Raw genomic sequence first — 23,132 nt, forward strand, 5'->3', positions numbered from 1 at the left:
TCCTGGATGCTGCAGTTCTAGCCTGCCTCTGTTAGCACACAATTTTTGTACACCAATATCTCAGCTCATCTTCTATGACAATACGTAATTTTTTTTTACATTGCTCACAACCCTTTTGTTCCAGACATGCAGGACATTCACATCACATTCCAACTCACATCAGTACTGATTTTTCCTGTCCATTTTGCTCCCATCAGATGTTTCTTTCTCCTCCATAAATTCACCATTTTCTGCTTTTCAGAACCAGGTGTGGAAGTTACTTACAAGCATCCCCCAATCTTTTCTTCTATTTCCTAGCTTTCAATCCTTTTACTAATTATACTGATATATAAATAGATACTATTACCCTGTATTCTTTTGTAGTATGCTAAATGACATAACTACGTTATACTATATTGATACTAATTATAGCAATCTTGGTTCCAGATAATTAACATCCTGTTTTCTCCAATGAAGTTCAGCTAGTTTATGTGAAAAAACCTGTCCTCACAGTTAAACGCCTTGCAATATTCCTCATAACATCAATTCTTAAGACATCTGCTGCTCTTTATTATCTTGCATGCTTTAACACACCCTCCTCAGGAATGAAACGCTGCCATGGGAGCTTTTGTGCAGGACGAACATACACGGATTTCCCCTGTTTTGTGTTCTTCTCAATGCTTTCTCCTTCAGTCTTTTATCCTACAATGTGAGCTGGTGCAAAGTTATTTTTCATCCCAGAAATGATTGCATTGCTACAGGTGCCAAAATGGCTTCTGTTTTATAAATGGAATAAATAATAAAACTGCACACAAATACAATCATGTTGTCTTGAAATTGTGATGTAATATTACTGCTGACTTTACATTTATGGGGCAGTTTTAAAATAGCTTCAGTTAAAATACAGTTTTGAATGAAAGAGATAAAATTACAGCTTGAATTTACTTTTGAACTTGAGTAACTATAAGAGATGTCTCATCAGTTCTCCTGGAGATATTTTAGTCATTGGGAGTTAATAATTACCTGGAACTATGTGAAAAAACTATTCAAAGCCAGTCTACAATACAGTGTTGTGCTAGGGAAGAAATGCAGACATTGAGTCATAGCTGTCAGTTATTCATTATACTTCAGTCAGTCATTATGTGATTCCTTCCAACATTAATCTTGCTTTTGATTTACAGTAAGATGCTGATCTAGTGAATGAGACTCCCTCAACTGACCAAGATCCTGCCCACCCTAATCAGGAGAGACCTTTGTGTCTAATTGACATACAGTGATAACAAAATAATAATAATAAATATATATATATATTAAAAATCCCCTAAGAATATATTAAAGCTGTTAATGAGTTAGTTTTAGTTTGGAAGAGGCATCTGAGTGCCGTTTTACATCAGAGAATGATAGCTGTGCTCAGTAATGTCCAAGAGCAACAGGAGAGACCAAAGAATTCAAACAGCTGAAACACTGGGGCTGTGGTTGCAACCAGGGACTGTGCCAAGCCATGCATGTGGCTCTGCACAAACCTCTGGGTAACAGCAAACATGGGTCTTGGACTAATGTGCAGGAGGTGCCTTACTCTGCTTTTTCTATATACACAGTCAAGAGCAAACTGGCTCCTAACTTGGGTGCGCAAGGTGCTTCCTGCAACACAGAAGAAATCTGTGCCAGAAAAGAAGTCAATCCAACATATAATTTGTTAATTTGATTTTTCAGCTGTCTGTCGGGACTTCAAAGCTAGGGAAGTTCCTCTCTGGCTCTGTAGTGTGTGAGCTTCCCTGCATGGAGGAAAAACATAAATGCTCTCTTCTGCCTTTATCCTGTTAACCTGAAGATAAAGGGGATGAGTGCATGACCTACAAGTCAATACTATGGTAACAATTTAAAGGAAGATTATCTAATAAACTGCACCAGCAGTGAACAGAATATGCTAATAATGTCTTATGGAAAGTATATCTTTATCATATTCTTGTGATGTCATAATTTTCTGTCTCATTTTGTGAAAGCTGATCAATATGGTTTTAAAGGTATACAAAAGCAAACAAAATCATTGTAGTTATTTATTCAGGCAGTGCTGACACACAACTACTCAGAGTGCCTGCACAGTCACATTACTGATAAACCCACTAATTTTTATTAGGTCTCTTAACCTTCATCCTCATCTGATGTTTATGTTCTCATGTGTTACCATCTGATTCATCCTTACCACTTTCACAAGAGTATTTTTCTTTCCCCTGCTGCTTCAGAAGCCTCCTCCTAAGTTTATTTGCTAGGCCTATGTGTTGAGCAATGACAGTTTGATTTCTCTCATACTTCTGCACTTCCATATTAACAACTCTTTCAAGACTTGAACTTTTGCTTACATTCTTTTAAGTTCACATGCTTCATAGTATATCATAGAGTCACAGAATTTTTTGGGATGGAAAAGACCCTCACGATCATCAAGTTCAACCATTAACCCAGCACTGCCAAGTCTCCCTCTAAACCATGTCCCTCAGCTCCACATCTACATGCCTTTTGAACAGCGTTTTCTCTATGATCCTGGTACTGTGCTGCTGCTGTTGTTATAGTGATGCTTGAGGAAGATTATTACTTGGAAGAAATTACTCCTCTCTTGCAACCAGAACCAGTCCAGGCTCAGACAGAGCATCACAAGTTCCAAGTGGGGCAGCCTTCCTTGCTGAAGAAATTCTTTAGTGCAGCTTTTGTGGGAGAAATCTGTCACCTTCTATATGTTTATAACATCTATTAATCCTCTGAATAACAGCCCATGCATCAGAGGCCATGATTTGATTCTACAAGAACAGCAGGCAAATATTGCCAGAAAAATAACAGTCTCGTGTCAGGAACAGGGGATTTCCAAATCTGAGCCTGAAAGCCTGGGTGGAGGACAGCCAAGCACAGGAGGTGTGGAAGCCAGGAAAAGGTCAGAGCAGGAGCAAAGCTTGCCGAAGCTGATTTTAAACAACCATTTGATATACTGGCTGTGGGTTTAATACCCATTGCTACTGGATGAAAGGAATTGCTGCTAGCACAGGACTGTGGGACCAAAGGAGGCAAGAGGCATCTTCTGTTGATGATAGTGATCTCTATTACAAGTAGGTTTTCTGCCCTGGGGAGGGAGAGCAGCATTTACAGTCCTACCCTATAAATGGTTCTGCTAAGGGAGGAAGAAAGATCTCTATATGACCTTAGTAAGACACCTCTGCAGACACAGCCAGGAGGCTTTATCACACAAATGCTGCTCCTAGATAGTCTGTCACGGTCTCATTTCAGGGGCAGCTAGCTTTAAATGAAACCTCATTTTGATCAGAATCTACCTCCCAGCTGACGAGCCTGTGGATGGCCACGTATTGTCTTGTCACAGCCTTCAGGCTGTCTGGGTGTCAGCGACAGGAAACAAACTCTAAAGGAGAGACCTGGCCTTGGGTTGGCACCCCTCCGCTCCTGAGAAAAGGATGAAAACTGCTGGAAGAGCAGCATTGTTCAGGCTCTGGAGATCTGCTTCAGTTGTTACTGGAAGAAAGAGCTTTGCAAGTTTACAGGGAAAAATTGATGTATTAATTTGTGTTTTCTTACATATGGAATACCAGAAAGCAAGCCAGATGAGAATTCTGGTTACCACTGAGGTGTTGCCCAGGTCACAGAAGTTTGATTTAAAAGGCATATTCCTATCTTCCTAAATTTTCAAAATTAAATGTTGTTAATGGCTGAACAGGCATCTTATGAATTTTCCCAAGTCCCTGCACTCTTAATAGATAGTGTGAATGTTTTAATTAAAGCTTTGACAGAATTAGATCAGGACTACTGTATCATTTTCCTTTCATGGCATGCTTCAGCAAGCTAATGCAGATTGCTAGGTCGATTAGATATATCAATATTATCAGACACACCATGTGTCAAGCTGAACACATTAAAAGCTGATGTTAAATTTGTTAAATAGGTCATGAATCACTCAGACTTATTCAGCCATCCAGAAATTATATGAAAAGTATGAGTAATAAGGGAGTTTTTTGTTTTGTTTTTATATAAGCAGGAGGATGAGGCACCTGAACAAAGGTTCATACTAAACAACAACTTTAACTCTGCTCATGTAGAAATGGTATTTAGACCATGATGCAGAAAAATCTACATTTTTATTTTGCTGAAGACCTTATCATAGCTTTCTGAGAACTAAAATTTTGACAACTTGGTTTGGAAGGAGCCTGTTAAGATCTTCAAGTCTGGTAAAAAAGAAAAAAAAAAAGCTGCATATATAAAAAACCTCCGCAACTTTTTAATAAAAGTTGTCCCCAAAGACAAAGTTGTCCCAAAGAGAGAATAGAATCATAGAACTATCAAGGTTGGAAAAGACCTTCAAGGCCATCAAGCCCAGCCATCCACACTACTACCCCCAACCCGTCTCCCGAAACACCACGTCTACCCATTTTCTGAACACCTCTATGGACAATGCCTTCATCACCTCCCTGGGCAGCCTGTTCCAATGCCTCACCACGCTTTCTGTGAAGAAATTTTTCCTGATACCCATTCTGAATCTCCCCTGGTGCAACTTGACCCCATTTCCTCTTGTCCTATCACTAGTCAGTAGGGAGAAGAGGCCAACACCTGCCTCACTACAGCCTCCTTTCAGGTAGCTGTAGAGAGCAATTCACCATTACCCACCTGAAAGGTGCTGTTCAAATTAAATGCTACTTTACTCAGTTCCTCTCTTTTTGACCATTTATTGGTACAGTTAGTTTCTTGCAAAGGTGTTCAACTATAAGATCATTTCAGGTTAGATCTCAACCATACAATTCAGTCACTGAAGTGACTGCATTGAGTAGTCCTTGACTTTACTGGCACTAATGAGTAATGTATGCCCTATAAATTATAGTAAGTACAGGATCTTGCATATTTTAGACAAGATGTTATTGTGATTCATTCTTCTTTATCTGTCTTTATTTTTGCTGATTTTTTTCTTTTCTAGCACACCTCTGTCTAGACCAACACAGGACTCATTATAAACACAAGATTAATCATAGCTAGACACACTAGTGCAGCTGGGAAAACAGGTGATGTTCTCTAATACTTCTCATCATATCAACAGTTTCCTTTTCTATTTCAGTAGCATGGAAATATTTTGTTCTTAGAGAAAAAAAAGCTGTGTTTTATTCCTCTTACTGCAGGATGTGTGTCGATGAAGTATCTGATGATGACATTCACTGCAGACTATTACTAAAAGTACTTGCTGCAATATGATTACTCATTCACTTTCTGCACATTTTTGGTAAGCCTGTGGTACCTCAGAAACCATGTCTAGCACAGAAGAACTCACTGAGCCCTACAGCTCTGCCAGAAGGAAGAGGACTCTTTTTTTGCAACCTGAAGAGCAGTAGCTCTAGAGTGAAAGACCGTTGCTCAAAAATGACACAATCAGGAAAGGTGGTAGCGCAGCAGAAGAGACGCTGAGAGCTTTGCAACCAGAGACGCAAGTACCAGGTCTATCCGTAGCTGCGCTTTTCCCCAGGGGATGGCGCCTTGCGAGAGACTTCATTAGCTGCTGACAGCAAACAGACTGCGCTGCGCTGGGAGTGAAAGGGAAACACTCATCAGATGGCCCCAGCCACAGCTGAGGAAAAGCACACAAGAGGTAACTGGCAAGTGTGGTGCTTTCCTCATGGCTCTGGAGAAGTTAGTCACATGCCTAAATTTCATGCTCTAGCCTTTCTTTTAAGTAGGGCAATGTTCCTGTGTACAGCCCTGCTGTTTGCACAAAGGGCGCTGCCGTTGATTCAACACGCTCTTTGAAATTTCCCAGGCTGTGGGAGGCGGAGTCCAAATTCCAGATCGGTTGCTAATTGTAAGGAAAACCCCCAAACGTCTTGACTTTTATTACTTTTAATAGTCAGGAGAAAACACCTACCAAACTTTGTCACTCAATGCCATGCTGTATTTGATCTCTCACTCTGCATGCAATAAAACTTCCTGCCAGGCCAGCAGGACTTGCCCTCCCTTTGGCATCTCCAGCACATTTACTTGCAGAAACAGGGTCACACAGCCCAAAAGACCTATATCCTTAGAACCAGGAATTCCCACTCCCTCCACAAGCTTAAAACCATCCATCCCGACCAAAACAACTTTTAGGTGCCTGCAGATGCTCCACACTTAAAAAATCTTAGCTCCAAAAATATACAGAAAAATACATTGCCTTACCTCTCATTCCCCAGCACACTTGAGTGTTTTTTGGGTGCAGAACAGACTCTCCAGCATTGCAGCCGTCCTTGTGCCACAGCTCGGCTTTCCGCTGGATCACAGGGAGTTTCTCTTTCTCCACATGGCAGCTGCCTTGCTCCTTGCCAGCCCTACATCCAAGCCTCCTGCTTTAAGAGCACACCACTGTCCTGCTCCTTCCAGCTTTGTCTTTCTCTGCAAATTTTCCAGGCTCACCGGGTGTTTTTGTTTCAAACTTTAACACCTTGATTATTGGCTTTTTTTTGCAGGTTTTCTACTCTCCAAACCCTATCTCCTCCAGAAAGCTTAAAGAAAACTGGCCTAAAATACCATTAGTCAAAAGTCCTATTCTTCCTGGAGGGAACACTAATAGTCCTTCATAACCAACCAGGCTATTTAAAGGAATGGTGACAGTGTGTCTAACCCCAGAGTACAATGAGCATGAGGCAGTCCACCGAGACACGATGAGAGAGGCTGTTCATACAATCAAAACTAGAATTCATGTGCTGCACGTCAATAGTGATTTAAGCAACCACTTTCTTTCCTCACTCCAGAGGGAAGAAATAAAAGCCCTCTTAGCACAGGGCACATAGCACAATGTCACTGGAATAATTAATCCATTATTTTGAAGTGATGCAGAAGCTATTTGGATTTTTAGGAGATTTAAAGTCATTATAATCCTAATCCACTCTCTCTCTCTGCAGTGCAGTGCTTCCACCTCTCACACGCTGGCTTTCTGACCAGGTCACACACACTTTGTAAAGGTACTTCTTTCCCTGTAAACTACACTGCAGGTTCAACATAACAGACATGAAATTAGGTTCTTCAAGCTGAGTAGCAGAACACATTTAGTTTGGGATAAACAACAGATGAATCCCAGACAAGCTTCAGCCTAAACCAGAAATGGCAGGGAGGCAGAATTACCTTTCGGTATAAGCAGAGAAGCATCAGCACCAGCTGGGTCATGAATCAGAGCAGCTAACAGCTCTGACACTCTCTTCTAAGGTACTATGTGGAAAGCTGGGCATAAAGAGCAGAAACACCCTGCTGTAGACAGTGCTGCCCTAGACAGGAGAGGGAGAGTTGGAGGAGCACTGTAAGGAAGGAGAAACCACACAGAAAGGAGGCAGGGATTGGATGAGGACCTAATCTATGGTTAGGGAAGCACTTAGTGGAGGATTGGAAACACCTGAAGAGGCAGGGAAATGGCACTACTTGGAGCAGGGCTGGGAGCTGTAGTGGCACAGCAGGGTTGACAGCCTACTGGTCCCTTTCCTATGGCCAAGACCCCCTGCTACAGGGACAAAGGAGCCCAACACAGATGCCATAGGCCTCAGTCCCACCAGGGTCCCCCCACTACCAGTACTGCCACTTTCTCTCTACCTACAGTGATAAATAAAGTCATCATCCCACCTCTGCAAGACCCGGGTAGGAAGGTAGCAACCAGTTTGTGCTCCACCCTCCCTCATCACATCCACCCACTCTGCCTGGGCACAACCTTCTGGGCAGTGGGGGCAGCAGCAGGACCCCACACTGTCTCACCCCATGCTGCAAGTGCACAGGGTGTGCTGCCACAGAGTAAATGCTTTGCATGTCGTCTAACCTGCCTTCAGAGATGTTAAATCCCTCAGCAAACCTCGCTCACCTTGCGCCCATGGGTGTCTCCCACCAGCGTGCTGGTGGCACAGCTCCTGTGGCAGCTGTGGGGTCCCTCAGAGGGTGGGTGATGTGGGACGCTGCAGGGCACCTCTGCAAAATTCTGCCCTACTCCTGCTCTGCTTGGTGTGTACCTCTCCTCAGATGGGACCAGCTGTGCTGCAATGCAATGCCCAGGCAGGACCATGCCTGGAGAGCAGACCTCAGCGAGGTACACTGTGGTGACCACTGAAGGTTACATCTTTAATGTCAGTGTTACCTACGCATGTGTCTGCTTTTTGACAGAAAGTCACCTTGGGCCAGAGATGACTTTGTGTTCAGGCCAGGCTGTGCTGAGGAGTGAAAGGACAGTGGTGAAAGGAAGACAGTTTCCTCTGAGAGCAATACAAGCTGTGGAGGCATTTCAGACCGGAGGGAGAAAGGGAAAAATTGACATGCAGAAAAGTTTTGAGAAGCCACGCATGGGCCCAAGGTGAATTCATAGCTGAGGCAGCAAGGTCATAGAAAGAGTAGCCATCCTTCATCACCAGAAGTCCACTGCTTTTCTTCAGAGCAAACATTTATTGGCAATATACACTGCTCTGAACTAGGTAAAGCTTGCAGTTGCAAGAACAGTGGTGGTAAACTAGAGGATTTAATATGCAATGAACAAATTACATGTAAAATTATTTTTTACAATCTCAATGAAATCAAATGCTGTCAATTATGACAGCCCACCTCACTGACCATACTGAATTAGCCTAGAGACATCCCTGAGACCAAAAAGTGCAGGTCCCTGGCATAAAAAGTCTAGATATAGAAGTCAAACAAGCTCTAATGTATAACTCTGTTATGCAACATTAAGTAATAGAAGCACCCAAATATTTTATGGGACAAATTCTCCTCATGTATATTTATTCAAGATGAAACATACGGCCAGAAATCTCAGGTCTGTGTTCTTGAAGATATTTATGTAATCTGTGGCTATGACTTTGGGTTGAACTAGTGCTGAATTCTTACATCTCTTTAGATCATGATGGGAAAATATTGCCTGTACTTGATCTGTAGATATAAAAGATGCTGTTTCCACTGGTGGTGGAAACAGTTAATATGTTATTACTTCTACCACAGTACTGCCTCAGTCAGACACGGAACTTTGCGGCAGACATTGCACAAATATCATTAGATGCAACTCATGCCCCAGAAACACATATCATGGAATCATAGAATCATAACATGGTTTGAGTTGGATGGGACCTTAAAGATCATCTAGTTCCAAGCCCCCTGCATGGGCAGGGACATCTCCCACTAGAACTGGTCTTGAGCACTTTCAGGGATGGGGCAGCCACAGCTTCCCTGGGCAACCTGTTCCAGTGTCTCACCACCCTCACACTAGAGAATTTCCTTCTAATATCTAACCTAAATCTCCCCTCTTCCAGTTTTAATCCATTACCACTTGTCCTCTCACTACAAGCCCTTGTAAAAAGCCCCTCCTCAGCTTTCCTGTAGCCCCTTCAGGTACTGGAAGGCAGCTATGAGGTCTCACCACAGCCTTCGCTTCTCCAGGCTGAAGAGCGTCAACTCCCTCAGCCTTTCCTTGTAGGAGAAGTGCTCCGGCCCTCGGATCATCAAAACTCAACACAGATTAATTAATTCCACAGCAACAGAGGCAAAATTTGGCATGTACACTATGCACAGAAATTGCTAGAATGGGGGTATGACAATGAGGATGGACTCAGAGTGATGGAGCCTGCAAGCAAACAGCAACACAAGAGAGTATGGGCAGCGGAGGGGCTTTGTGATGCTACAGGAGTGACTGAGATTCCTTCTGCTATTTAGCAAAGGGACAGCTAAGTACTGTGCTGGGGAGAAATTCAGGCACAGCTCGGGATCTGCCCCAGACCAAGGACAGTGTCATAAACTACTATTCAGAGCAGAATCTAGTATTAAATATATGTAGCTTTATTTTAACAATCATAAGTCTGAGTGGAGCGAAATGTAATGCAGTGTTAATAGTCTTGTAGTGTTAATAGTCTCACAGTATTACTAAGAAAAATTTAGATCAAAGTATAATTTTCATAATTATTAAAACAGTTAACTAATGTACTGTGCAGTGAATGATGACACTTGTCATCAGACAGAATTCTTAGCAGGCAGCACAAATAATTTCAGTACAACTTTATGATCACTTTTTTTAAATAAAATATTCTTAATGCAGTAAAATATCTGAAAAAGCCAGAATTGGTTTTAGGCTGCATGAATGAACTATGACCTTAACTTGTGTTTAAAAAAAAAAAAAAAGATTTTAAAGTGATGCATAGTTAGAGTAACCCTGACAAAACAGCTACCCTTCAAGCATACTACTTCCGTAGCCAAATCCACTTCTGAAAAACCTTACAAAGTAAAAGATATGCTAATAAACCTTTCATGTTATTTACACAAATCATCAAAAGAAATGAGCATTCACATACTTACGTATATTTCAAAATGAATTATGTTCTCTTTTGCAGTCAGCGTCAGTATATTATAAAGAAAATAGTTGGAACCACAGAGTAATTATTTATAAATATTTTTTAATTCATCAGTTACATGTATTTTTTGTATTCTTAGCTGCAAATTACAGCAATAATACGAACAGACCTGGAAATGCACTATGAAGCCTTTAACCACACACTGGACTACTCACCATTCAGGACAGAACTTTCAATTCAGAAAGTGCTGAGTGTATTACCAGGCCCATTGTCCAAAACCTCTGCTAGATATTTCATTTCTCTCTGTTGTGATAATAAAGAGATTCATGGCTTTCTGGTATTAAGAAACCAGAAATAATATATTAGTTTCACTTTTCCTCTTAAAAATGAACACATATGATAGAGCACATAGTTTAGAAGACTATGAAGGTAGTATTCTATTGAATGACAGACTGTCTGCTTGGTTTACATGAAATACCAAGTGCTTGTATGAGAAAAGGTTAAAATTAGATTGACGAGCAAATGTGCTACCAGACTGCTGGCTGACAAATGGCAAAGTTATGCCAACGTATTACTTATTCTGGAGGCGCCCAAGAAGCAAGCAGGAGGATAGTAATTCATGTGCTAGAATACATCCACGTTTAGCATAAACAAAGAGTCCTCAGGGTCTGCAACGGGAACATATTAGATATATGTAATTTATGTCAACAAATAAATCAGTGAAACAATGTCATTATTAGAGACAGAATTTGAATGACTTGTGTTTTCTTAAGTCAAGAATGGGCTGCTCTACTGTCATTTAAATTAGTTCAGAATAATGCCCTGTTGAATGACTACATTGTTCTTCCAATAAAGTGACTATTGTGCTACATCCTCCTTCCTCCTACCAGTAACACAATGAAAATACAGATTAGTCATGTAGCTTTTCACAGGGGTTTTTAGATTGAAGTCTGATTGTTTCCTGGTCACTGTAAAGAGAAGTCTAGTTTAGTGCTGGTAACTCCTTTGTCTTGCTCCTTTCTTTTCAGCAAATTCTGCTGACATCAATACAGTCAGCTATGTTAAAACTAATTGATTAAGAAATATTAACTAAGGAAAAATTTCAACTTGCCCAACTGAAGACACTTTGGTTCTTAATATTCGTCAGTGAATATGCATCACAAACTAATCTTCAGTACACCAGAGATGCAGGACACTTCTGTAGGCATTAGCTTTAATGATTAGAAGCTGGATAATGGTGATAATTAATAATAACCTGTCAGATGTGTTGTGATTTGGTCTACAAACTGGAGATACCCTTGTGAAAGACATAGAAACAAGGTAAATTACTGACGGCTGCTACTTTTAAACTAATTCCATACAGCTTAACTAGTTACCACTTAAAATTTAAAAACTTGTTACTTTATGAACCAGACAACACAAAACTATCTTTCTCCCTTTGAAGTTAGTGGATATTTTGTGACTTACTCCTGTGGAATTACAGGTTGTCTAGAGAGTGAATTTTTCAATCTGTGAACATGAATTAAATAGACATTTACAAAGCAGACAATATGAACTCAAACCTGCTCTTCATTGGAACAACTTTTTGACATTTTGTTAATACGAAACTATGCTAAAGATTGAACAGACCCAAACCCATTTGCCAACCTGTTTCCTTAGGGAAAAGTGTTCTTATTCCCTTTCAAATTGCCATGACAGACAGCATGTTTGGGGAGGGAGCTAATTGTCCCATTAGTCATCACCTTGTCAGGATGACTGGCAGCCAGTAGCCTTCAGGCTTGCTTGAAAAGCTAAAGCTAGTTAAGATCTTCTGAAGTCTGGACTGGAGAGACACCTTTAGACCTGCTGCCCCTCAGTGACACCTGTAAAGCTGGTCCAATATTTTGTGCCAGGTCTTTAATATGTCTGGTTACTGTCAAATAACAAGGGGATAAAAGGGAATTCAAGGTCTGAATTGCAGTACTGTTTCCTTCTAGACTCCTCCCCCCAAAATATTATCCTTGCAAGTGATTGATACGAAGGAAAAAAAATCTTACTATCTAAAATAATTCATTAGGGTGCAAAGTAACTTCTATAGAAAGAGTAGCCATTTCTGGAAAAATCTCAGCTTTTTAAAGCTCTGATACATTGAGTGGAATTTACCATTGGAGCCTCCACAAGTAGCTGTTGGAAGTACTTATTTAAGTAGGGATTAGGCTAGATTCAGATCCTGTGCAAACAGTTGTAACTCCCATGAGTATGATCACGCTGACAGGCTGGTTTCAGTTCTTTAGGCAAGAGAGAGGCAAAAAAAGTGAGAGACGCAAGCAGAGCATCTGCTAGTTAGATCAAAAAAAGTCTGTCTTTTTGGCAGAGCTATTGTCCTTTGGTCACACCGATCCTAATTTGAATCCTGCTTGCAGCAGCATTAAAACCTGTGACAAATATAGTCATGCTGACATTGAGGTAGATGCCAAAAGGAAATAGTCACAAGTACTTGAGACTGCAAAGAAAAAAACAACAAACTCCAAACAAAAACCAATGAACAATAACCAACAAACAAAAAAACACACACAAAAAACCCCCAAACCAAACCAAAACCCACCACCAACCAACCCTCCCAAAGCCCCAAACAAACCAGAAAACGGAAAGTTTTCAGGTCTGATATTTAAAATTATTTTATTTTATTTTGCATTTTTTTCTCCTCAATCCTCATTCCATATAAAAAGCAATCCTCAAAAATTGCAAGCACACGCCTCGATCAGACCCTTTTCCAGAAATTCAGGTCTGTGTCTGTGCACTGTTTAGCCTAAGGCTAGGGCATATGCAAAACAGAGACATACTTCTATTTCCAGACTTACAGTATTTTTATTCATGACTGTCTGTGAACTGTCCTATTTGTTCTGGTTGCTCTTTGGGTCTTTTATTGTGCCTGATACAGCTATTTGGCCTGGTCCAGAAGTGATTCATCTAATTACTTTGAAGAGTGACAAAATCCCTGGCAGAGACTAACAAATGCTTCTTGTAGTCCATATCTATGAGCAAGATTGTGTAGGTCAGAGTCGTTGGCCTTTCCTAGGTCATTAATGATGCAGGATAAGACTGAGTGTTCAGCAGAAGCAGAGGTGAACACAACTGTCTAAAATGTGTGGGCAGGCTGACTCCCCTTGACTAAAAGGCCCACTACAAAGGGCTTCTGAGACTTGAAGCACTAACATCGTCTGTGGGTTATGATTAATTTATTCATTAGATTCAAACTGTACTGCAGAGAGAGACAAGGCAGCAAAAATAACTACTTCTGTTGTCCCCCCTCCTGTCTTCCCCATCTGAATTAATAATCCGGATAGATACATAAAAAGTAATCTTTAATGACCACTGAAAGTTATTCTTGAGTCAACTTTGGAAAAAAGGAGCAGCCTTTTTTGTATCGCCCCAAATACTTTCTGTAGTTCTGTTTTGTAGTATAGATTTTTGCATTTAGCCTCTAAGATACTAATTTATTTTCAGAGCTTTATCTCCTTCCTATTTCTTTCACACTGTGTTTTGAATAAATATATTTTGAATTGTCTTGGCTGTTAAGAAGATATAATAATAACAAAAAGGAGGATCCCAAGAATACATGCAAATAGACTGGTCTTGAGTTAATGGGAAAAAGGTTTACTCAGTCTGGTCCAGGTTGAATCTTTGCAGTCTGCTTGACTTATCCAGAATTCCCTTGCTGTCTGGCTCCTGTTGCGTTCGTCTGTCACATACAAGCTACTTGTCAATTCTCCCTGACCCTGCCTGGAGCACTTGTGGTTTTGGTGATGTTGTGTTTTTGATTTATTTTTTTTTTTTTAGATTTTTTTTAATTAGATTATTTTTTTCTTCTTCTTTTTTTCTTTTATTTTTTTTTCTTTCTTTCTTTCTCCTTTGCCTGCTGTGCAGCAAAGGCACCCTTATGCATTTCATTAACCAAATGAAAATTACGGCTTTTTTTCCCCCCCCTCTGATAAAGATAATCCTATTGCTGGCTTAATGATGAGTAAAAACACATTATTAGAAATGTGAGCAATTACACTAAACTGTGCAAAGGCAGAATGAGATTTCGCTTTTAATAATAGGTAACTCTAAGTGCATAATTACATACTACGAACGGGAGTTCACCATTTCTGGCAATTTCCACTTATAAAGAAGACGCCCTCTGGTGGCTGCAAGATAAAATGTGATTTAAGCTCCTGGGTGAGAACAGCAGCGCTGGGACAGCTGGGGGACAAGGACGTCCCCATCGTGTCCCCCTGGCTGCACCAGCCTGAGAGCCTGAGCCCAGGCCAGCACTGAGCAGGACCCCCCTGAGCCCAGGGCTCTGCACTGCTCACTCTCCTGCAAGAGCCGGGCTAAAAAAGAGTGACTCCCAACTGTTGGGTTTGCTGAGGAGCAAGTTGCTTAGGAAATGATTTGCAGCCTTTAAACGGGGCTGTACCGCATGTCGTGGGGCTGATCAGATGATCATCTGAATTAGATGAGCTGTGCATATGCTCACTGTGACACATGCCATGGCAATAGTATGGTTTGTCCTGAATTGTTTTCCCAGAGGTGACTGGCTAGGTTCAACTGCAAAATATTTTCAAGACAGGAATTCCTGGAATGGCTCAGATTTTTTATTATTGTTGTTGTTGTTGTTGTTGGCTCAGATTTTTTATTGTTGTTGTTGTTGTTGTTGTTGTTAATAATAATAAAATTACTGAAATCTGGATTTTCAACCCTTCATTACAAAAAATTTGGCCTAGAATGAACAATAAAGCTTTGTTGCTTCAAAAACACCATAGTGTAGAGGGAGCTAGATCACTCTCTCAAGTACAAACAGTTTACTATGAAACAGCTTAACAATGAATGGATAAACTTGGGCTTAGTTTTTTTAAGATTTATCTTCCCACTCTCATACACAAGCTTATTTCCCTATTGCTGTCTTTGTTCAGTAACTTTGGCAGTTCAAGAGCTCACGGCACAGTGACTGCACAAGTGGCAATGGGCTTTTTAACTATGTGAAGCCTGTGACTTGCTGACGAGCTGCCTCCTTCCCACTCATTTATGAACCTTCTTCCTGCTGACAGCTGGAACTTGTTGAACTATGGAAAGTGAGCAGAGCTGGGCTGAAAGAGGTCATGAACTTCAGATATACACAGCTGGTAGCTTCTGGAGCATTTCATTCTACCAAGCTACACTAGCCCTCTTAAAGCTGTTTGAAACCTAGTTTTTATTTTGTTCTGGCAAAGACACCAACACTTGGAGTTCCTTGAATATCCATTTCTCCAGCTGCATTTGAATGATGTTTTCTTGACACAGGGAAGACCTGAGGCGTATCCCCCACTCACCGCACCCCTGCCATACACCTCCCTGCACTCTCCCTGAGCTGGAGCAGCCTGTGCATCAAGACCCAGTCCTGATCTTGCCCAGCTGCACAACCTTGCCTCAGAATGCTGAAAAAAATCTGTGACAAAGTCTGTGGAGAGACAAGAAAAGCACAATTATAGACAAGAGGTAGACTGTTGAGACAGGATTGCTGGTAGCTCTAGCATTCAGGGGGGAAAGCAGCAAAGTGGAAAGGTATAAAATCTGAAGGTAGAAAAGAGCAAAGCTAGTCAGGAAGCATCAGGTCAGTTTGCCAGGGCAAGTCACCAGTGCCAGGGGCACTGATGGAGCTTGGCAGAAGATGGAAATTTTCTATTTGTCCTTGCAAAAAGCTAAAACTGTTTACCAAAACATTCTATTTACAAGTAAATTTTCTTCTGGCCTTCTTTTAAACTCTTGTTCTATTCCATCACACTTAAGTGCTTTGCCGATACTGCTTAAAAACATCAGCCCTGTGTGTCAATTTCAGGTGGTGAAAATAGTGGGGGAAATTCCTCCTGCAGATGACTGCTTTAGGATCAGTGGAGTGTACACGCAGAAATAATTTTTCATTTTTCCCCCCCCGGTAACACTAGCATGCTATGCTCCAAGATGATACAGATACTTAGAAAGCTGCCTGAGCAAGTTGATCTGAACACCTGCAGTGTGCATGTGGTAAGACTTTAGGGTGCCACATACCTTCATTCTTTAAGTTCTCCAAAAATCTCTTTCTATCCCAGTGAAGCTGCCGAAAGAGATCACATTATTCAGCTGAAGGGAGACTGATGAAACACAGCAGAATTCAGAACATCAAGGATGTAAGTACTGAGTGAAGGGATGATACTGTTGAAAAGGCAAGACAGAGAACTTAAACAGTTAAATCTTGCCTGTTGACAAGCTGTCCTTTCTTCTAGGACATGGAAAAAAAAAATCCAGTAGTATTTTTGTTATAGGATTTCTTCTTTATTAAGAGAAACGGGCTGCACAGGTTTCTCAGATGGTAGATGCAGTTAGAGCTGTCCTGAAAAGGAAAGACTGACTCACTCCACATGCAGGCTTTTACACACTCCCTCTGGTCACCACACTGTAAATCTTTGCTGTTCTGACATCAGCTTGGCTTTTCTTAGTAGCTGGAGTCTCCAGAAGCTGCCAAACAGAATAGGTTTTGTATATCCTAACCCTTATTCTGGAAGGAATTAATGGACCAAGTGTGAAAGCCAAAAGCCTCAGATTTGTTTGGGTTAATCAATGCCAGAATTTGCTGGCTAGGGAACGATACAGATGATCTTTCACAGTTGAAAGACTGCATCAGTGTTGCAAGCGTTTGGAAGGTAACATGTCTTAAATGCCACCAAATAAAACATTGGCTTTCACAATAAGACACTGCTGGACAGGATAGGATTGAGTATCCTACTCCAGCGCCTGTAAAAAGTTTGCAAACAATTTTGGAGTGGTTGATCAAAGCAGAAGGAACAGCTGCAGTGAAGTGTGCAGGGGAGGAGTAGGAGTAGAAACTCTGAAACATTCTGGCGCATAAAAGATTTTTCTCCTACAATGTTAGCTGTTTCTTGGTTAAGTGAGGTGGCACAGTTTTAGTCAATCGTCAAGTTCATCTGGTACGGTGGAGGTACTGTAACATAAAGTAAAGCTGGAAGGGAAGAGGAAAAGAGGACGTTTCACATAATTTTTTTTCTCCTGAGATAACCTGACAAAGAGTACCAGGAAAGTGCTTCAGACTACTCTTACTCCACAGTTAACCTAGCCCAATATATGCAAACAGCCATTACCAAAGCTCAACTGATCAACAGTGCTTTGTTATGCTGCTACCCACGCATTGTTTGCACCTGCCCAGTTAATTTAGAATATAAAGTATTTAATTCAGTGCCTAAAGAAAAGCTACTTTCTAATCACTAACAGTCAACTAACAATAGGGTTTGTGCACGATTTTGCACAAAATACTTCTATCAGTATAAAAATACTTCAATCAGTATATATCCTACATGAGTGTGATGCTTATCAGTATTTGTTAACAGGTAAAACACTTTATTAACAGCATGTTTTGCAAGTAGGGTTCAAAACAGGTTGTATGCAATAAGATGGAGTCAAGGTTTGAACAAGCCAGTTAGTAATAAATGAGTTTTATTATATATAATTAAAGTATATTACATAGAGATACTGTATCCTCGCAGAGTACCTGATAGAAATGATACACACAATCTCAGTATATCAAGAAAAAGGCACTAATCTGAAAGCATTCATTCTTATCAAATAAACTTGGAGTTACAGTAAGAGAGCTAAGTTTACCATGGGGCCAATTAGAAAAGCAAAGAGATGGCAAAAAGCCTTCACAACCAGCATTATTCTGAGTCTAACCAAGCATAGTTTTTTGTAAGCTTTTCATACTTCACTCAAAAAGACTGCTTATTAATTTGAGATTAATTCAGTATAGTGGTAGACAGGGATAATGTAACAAAACCCTTTAAAAGCTTTCTGCCCTCATCTTCTCATCCGTTGCTTTTACCATATTTAAATTACCACAGAATGGTAAAATTGGCATTCCTGCAGTTACAGGAGTCTAAATGTGATAAGCAGGACACAGCATGAGATTTTTCTCTTCGTTAACAATAAGCCATCATTGTTGAGGATGTCTTCATTACATAAGCTAATGTAAATAGTTTCCTAACTTCTAGGTGAGTTCCTTTTGCTAAGCTCCACAGAAAACACATTTATTCTCAGGACCTTGCATCAGTACGGTGTGTCCAAAAGCTCAGGCTGTGCACTGCCTGATCACAGCAGACCCCCCCTGCCAAGAGGCTGCCCAGCCTGTCACAGGGATAGCACAGTCCTTGGGATATGTCACAAACCAGGTCTACAATGTAAAGGACTTTCTGCCAAGAAGGAGAGGGTTCTGCAGGGCCTGGGGCAAGAGAGGCTCCCCTCTGCCTGTCCAGGAGAGGTGGCGAGGCACAGGAGCTGCTACACGGCCTGGCCACTGCTTCCTGCCACTGGGCACACCCTGGGTAGGTCAGAGCCCCCCTCCTGCCACACACATTGATACAAGTGAGGTCCAGGACTGGTGACTGGTAAAGCACTGGGCTGAGGTGACACACTAGTTGCTATTTTACTCTGTTTCTCTTCCAAGCCTTACTTTGGGCAAAGTAGTCTGCTATCTGATACACATCATCACTGGCAGTGATCTTACCAAATGGATGATAAAATCAGATATTATATTTGAAGAAATGAAATGCTCACAGATTGCAGCTGGAAAGCAAACACTTTAATTCCAGTGAAGTACCATCTCTGCTCTCCAGAACAGGGTATGGCAGCCAATGTCACAGCACGTGGGAGGACGAAAGGACTTTCAGGCAGTAATTCAATGTTACCAACTACAGAACCAGCTTGCCATCTCAGCTCTTACTTCTAGAAAACTGGCTTGCATTTACAACTACAGTGTGCAGGCCTGGTGACACACACCTCTCCCTGTGGGCTGACAGAGGGGACAATAGAGTTCTTGCATTCAAATCAGGTATTTCATCCGACATTTCTCATGCGTCTTTTCCTGTTTTGTCTGAAAGAATAAGCGAGTTCGTAATGTGGTTTGAAAGAGTTAACATTTTATTTTAAAGAAAGATAGAGGAGGGAAAAACCCAGACTGTAAAGCAGAAAGCAACTCTGAGCAGTTCAAAATAAATGCACAGGTTTTACCATAACCTGTTTGGGTTTTTCCCCCAGTAAGGGAAGGGGCTGAAGGAAAAAAACAATGCTTGCTCTTTTTTTTTTTTTCTTTTTTATTCAAAAGTTTTCAAAGAAATAAAACAGAAAAAAGCTAACAATCTAATCAAATTTACAGTTCAAAAATGTCTTTTGGCGTTTAACAACAAGTCCTAGGAAACAAAACTACAGAGTTATCTTGAACCGGACAAATAAGTTACCACTGGCAAGTTTGTGGCACTAGTAAAACAAAAATAAAAAATTAACTCTCTTGATCATATAGATATCTCTATGAAAATCTTTTTTTTTTTTTTCAATCTGTACAAAAGGTCTTTCTTCATAAATTAATTTTTTATAATTTAATGGCTGTCTACTATGTGATGTTTAAGTAACTGATTATTTCTTTATGTACAGAGGTTAAATTTCCCAAATCTTACCCAGACAATGAGTATGGCACTTAGTTCAGACATTTCTGGCAGCAGCTCTTCCCTCCCTCTAACACAGCTATCATACTGCCGTTTTAATTAACGCAAAAATATCAAGTAGTGAGAGATCCAGGTTTGGAAAGTTACCAGATACAGGCAAGGTGCTGCAGGAAGTCTGGACTTTTACAAAGCAGTAATATTCCAGGGAGCATAGAACCAATAATACCACAACTTTTTAAAAAAAGAAAAAACAAAAACACATCTCTTATGACTATGTATTTCACTAGAATCTACACTTCTCGAGCAGCAATTTACTTTTGAAACTATGAAATGTCACCGACATCTATACTCCAATACTCACACAAAATTTAAAAACTAAAAAATACTTGAAAGAAACAACTGCTTAGCCCTAGCTCCTGAGCTAGGATGATTTGGTCTGTGGAAACAGGGAGGGCCAGCAACCTGTCCCAATACAAAAGGAAATAAACTTTGAGGTAGATAACTGATCATATACAGCTGACCAGAGAAGTACACAGTTTTGGAAGACAACTTAATTCATCATTCAATTTAAAACATATGCAATTGTAATAAAGAGCTTTAGTAGCAGTGAATTATCTAATACGTGAAGTACAAATAACTGTGTATTTATGAATCAGGAATTTCATAGTTTCAAAATCGGTTTTCTTTACACTTAACACTTGTAGTGATGATGTAAAGTGTGGCACTGCTTGGATCCAAGTCTTCCTTCATGCTTTTGTGTCCATACATCAATTAAAATTATAAAACCTAAATGCAAATGTACAAAAAAGGCACATTCTCCTAACCGCAAACTGGTCCGGCAAAAATAAAGAGTACAGAAGACGTAATGCTGAGACAAATCAGAATTATTGGTTACTGGCTCTTTGTTCTTTGGTAAAGTTACCTTTTAAAAGTGCCAAGTCTTTTTATTTTTATTTACCTACTATAGAGAGCTAGTACCCAATGAATTATGCTTCTACTTACATCTCAGCGTATGTTTGAAAACGAGTCTTTTAGCTTTTGCCATTTTGCTATAATAGCAACTTTTCTGTTTGCTAAGTCTCAGCACAATCCTCATCCTAAAGCACTATCATTAGTATAAAGGAAGGACAAAACATTCGGTGATATCCCCACCCCAATCTCCCTACTCTACCTATGCTAAAACTAGAACATCAAGTTAGTTTCTGAAAAAAAGGCAAAAAAAGATTTTACATTGCATCATACAGCAGAGTTCCTAAATCATTCAAACTACCAGAGGGAACTATTGGCATATGGCCTTACAAACAATTTATCCTATTAAAATTTCCCCAGTCAGAAAATGTGTTTCACACAAAACATCTTTCCCCCTCTTGCATTTCACTACCTTACATATTATGTGAAAAATCATTAAAAACACTTACTACACATTAAAAAAGCCAGATTTTCAGCAATTTTTATTGACTACCTTTAAAAGCCCTATGCTGCTGTTTTACAAGGCATAATAGACCAGCTCATTTGGTCAAAGCGTTCTACACCATTAGTTTGGACTACTTACTGAAACAGCTACAGCATTGAAAGATTTAAGGCAAATTGGAATTTATAGAAAAGGATAAGACACTTCACACTACATTAAAAGGAAAACAGAAAGCTAAAAGACCAGACACTATAACTGCAACACTGCACTAAAGCAACACTCACACACTGCAAGCACAGAACATCGTCTTAGATGTTTTACTATTTTAAACTTCAGAAAAACCATTTCATACAATTAAAAAAAAAAAAAAAAAGGAAAAAAAAAACAAACAAAATAAAAATAAACCAAAACAAAAATTCTGTCATGCACATGAATATGTCTTCATGGTCATCTGTGCATACCCAGAAATTTGAATATTTTTTTTGCGTCATAACACTTGATAAAAATTTTTTTTTTTACTAAAATAAACCTGTTCATGGGAACAGCTACTAGATGAATTTAAGGGTTTTTTTATGCACCTTATAGAACTTATAGCAAAAATAGTTTTAGTTGATTTCATTATAAATAACATTTTCAAGAACCTGTGCAAAACTGTCAATAATTCCTAAAGCACAATTGATCAGTAAAATCCATGATTGTTTCAGCCTTTGCACCCTTCTCCAGGCCAGGTCAACACTGGACATCTGTAACACAGAAAGGTCAGAGCTAAAGCAGAGTTACAATTGTATGGGGTTTTTCTAATGCAGCTGTTCATAAAACAAAATAAATTTCATATTTTATACAGCTGTGAGAAGACTAAATTAATCCAATTACAAATTAGAGAAGTAACACAGGCAGTACAGGTGCCCAGCCATTCCCAGGATAAGTCTCTGGGCCAGGACATGGCCTGGATTGTACTTTCCACCTCTGTCTCTAATACTTGTTGCACGTGCAGAGCTCCCACTGGGGAACCCAGGTATCACATTCAAAGCTATTCCCTTCTTTGTTGTTCCGTTATTGTTGTTTCCTGTTAATTGACCAAAAGTGGTTAAGTGTGTGATCTTACTCCTATGGCATCTCCAAGGCTTCTGATCCCTGGGAAAGGAACACAACTTCATTTTGTTGCAGCCTCAGGGAAGCTACGTACAACAGCTAACGCCAAGACAGCTACTGTGCCTCCATGGTGGTTACAATTCAAGGCTCATTAAATTTGGAGGAAGACTTCTCAATTTACTACATTGGCTTATATTGCTGTATGGGTTTTAAAAAATTACCAGTTAATGAAAAAAAGTTCAGACCATTTTTTAACTTCTCAATGCAAGACAAAGTCTGGCATTTTATGGTTTGTACATTTATAGATGTGTATATAATTACAATGGCTTTTTTCAAGTCTTGTGACTGTTTTCACATAGTAGCAACTTTTTGAAAAGTCATTAAACGTAGCCATTAAAAGAAAGATGTTGTGCATTCTGATTGACTGCATCTACTTGTGCCAATGTCGGAGTTGTCATTTACTACTTATCTATGGCAACACATACACTGACCTTTAACAGGACATTCCCACAAGTGCCACATGTGCATTTAGAAAGAAGTTTCAATTTGACAATACTAATGAAGCCACAACATTTAAGAGACTGCAGTGCTCCCTGTATTTAGAGCAAGAAATAACTGTCAGCTCCCTCCTCTTCACCTGCCTGAAAAATGACAAGTACCAACATGTCCCAGGGACAGAAATACCAAATGCCATACTCTGAAGCTGAAATCAGTTGAGTAATATTAACCTTCCCCACATGCCCACTGCTGTAGCCATTGCTGACACAGATTTCACGGGCTCCTACTGTGTATAAATACAGGTAATGGTAATTCTCTGAAGAATAAAATACATGGAGAACTGGCTTACAGTAA

General features: G+C 40.1%; 1 protein-coding gene across 5 annotated transcripts in view; it reads right to left on the reverse strand.

Annotated features, from left to right (window-relative positions):
- Nucleotides 1-19,233: 19,233 nt before the first annotated feature.
- Nucleotides 19,234-23,132, reverse strand: part of RBMS1 (RNA binding motif single stranded interacting protein 1) — a 144,630-nt gene continuing 140,731 nt past the window's right edge. For 4 of the 5 annotated variants that reach the window (XM_051623118.1, XM_051623120.1, XM_051623121.1 and 1 more), the window contains exon 14: nucleotides 19,234-21,931. The gene's annotated coding sequence lies outside the window, so the exon portion shown is untranslated. Of the gene's footprint in view, nucleotides 21,954-23,132 lie in introns of all 5 variants that reach the window. The other variant, XM_051623119.1, reaches the window with a different exon arrangement.

Source organism: Apus apus, chromosome 6 (genome assembly GCF_020740795.1).
Source record: "Apus apus isolate bApuApu2 chromosome 6, bApuApu2.pri.cur, whole genome shotgun sequence".
Taxonomy (NCBI): domain Eukaryota; kingdom Metazoa; phylum Chordata; class Aves; order Apodiformes; family Apodidae; genus Apus; species Apus apus.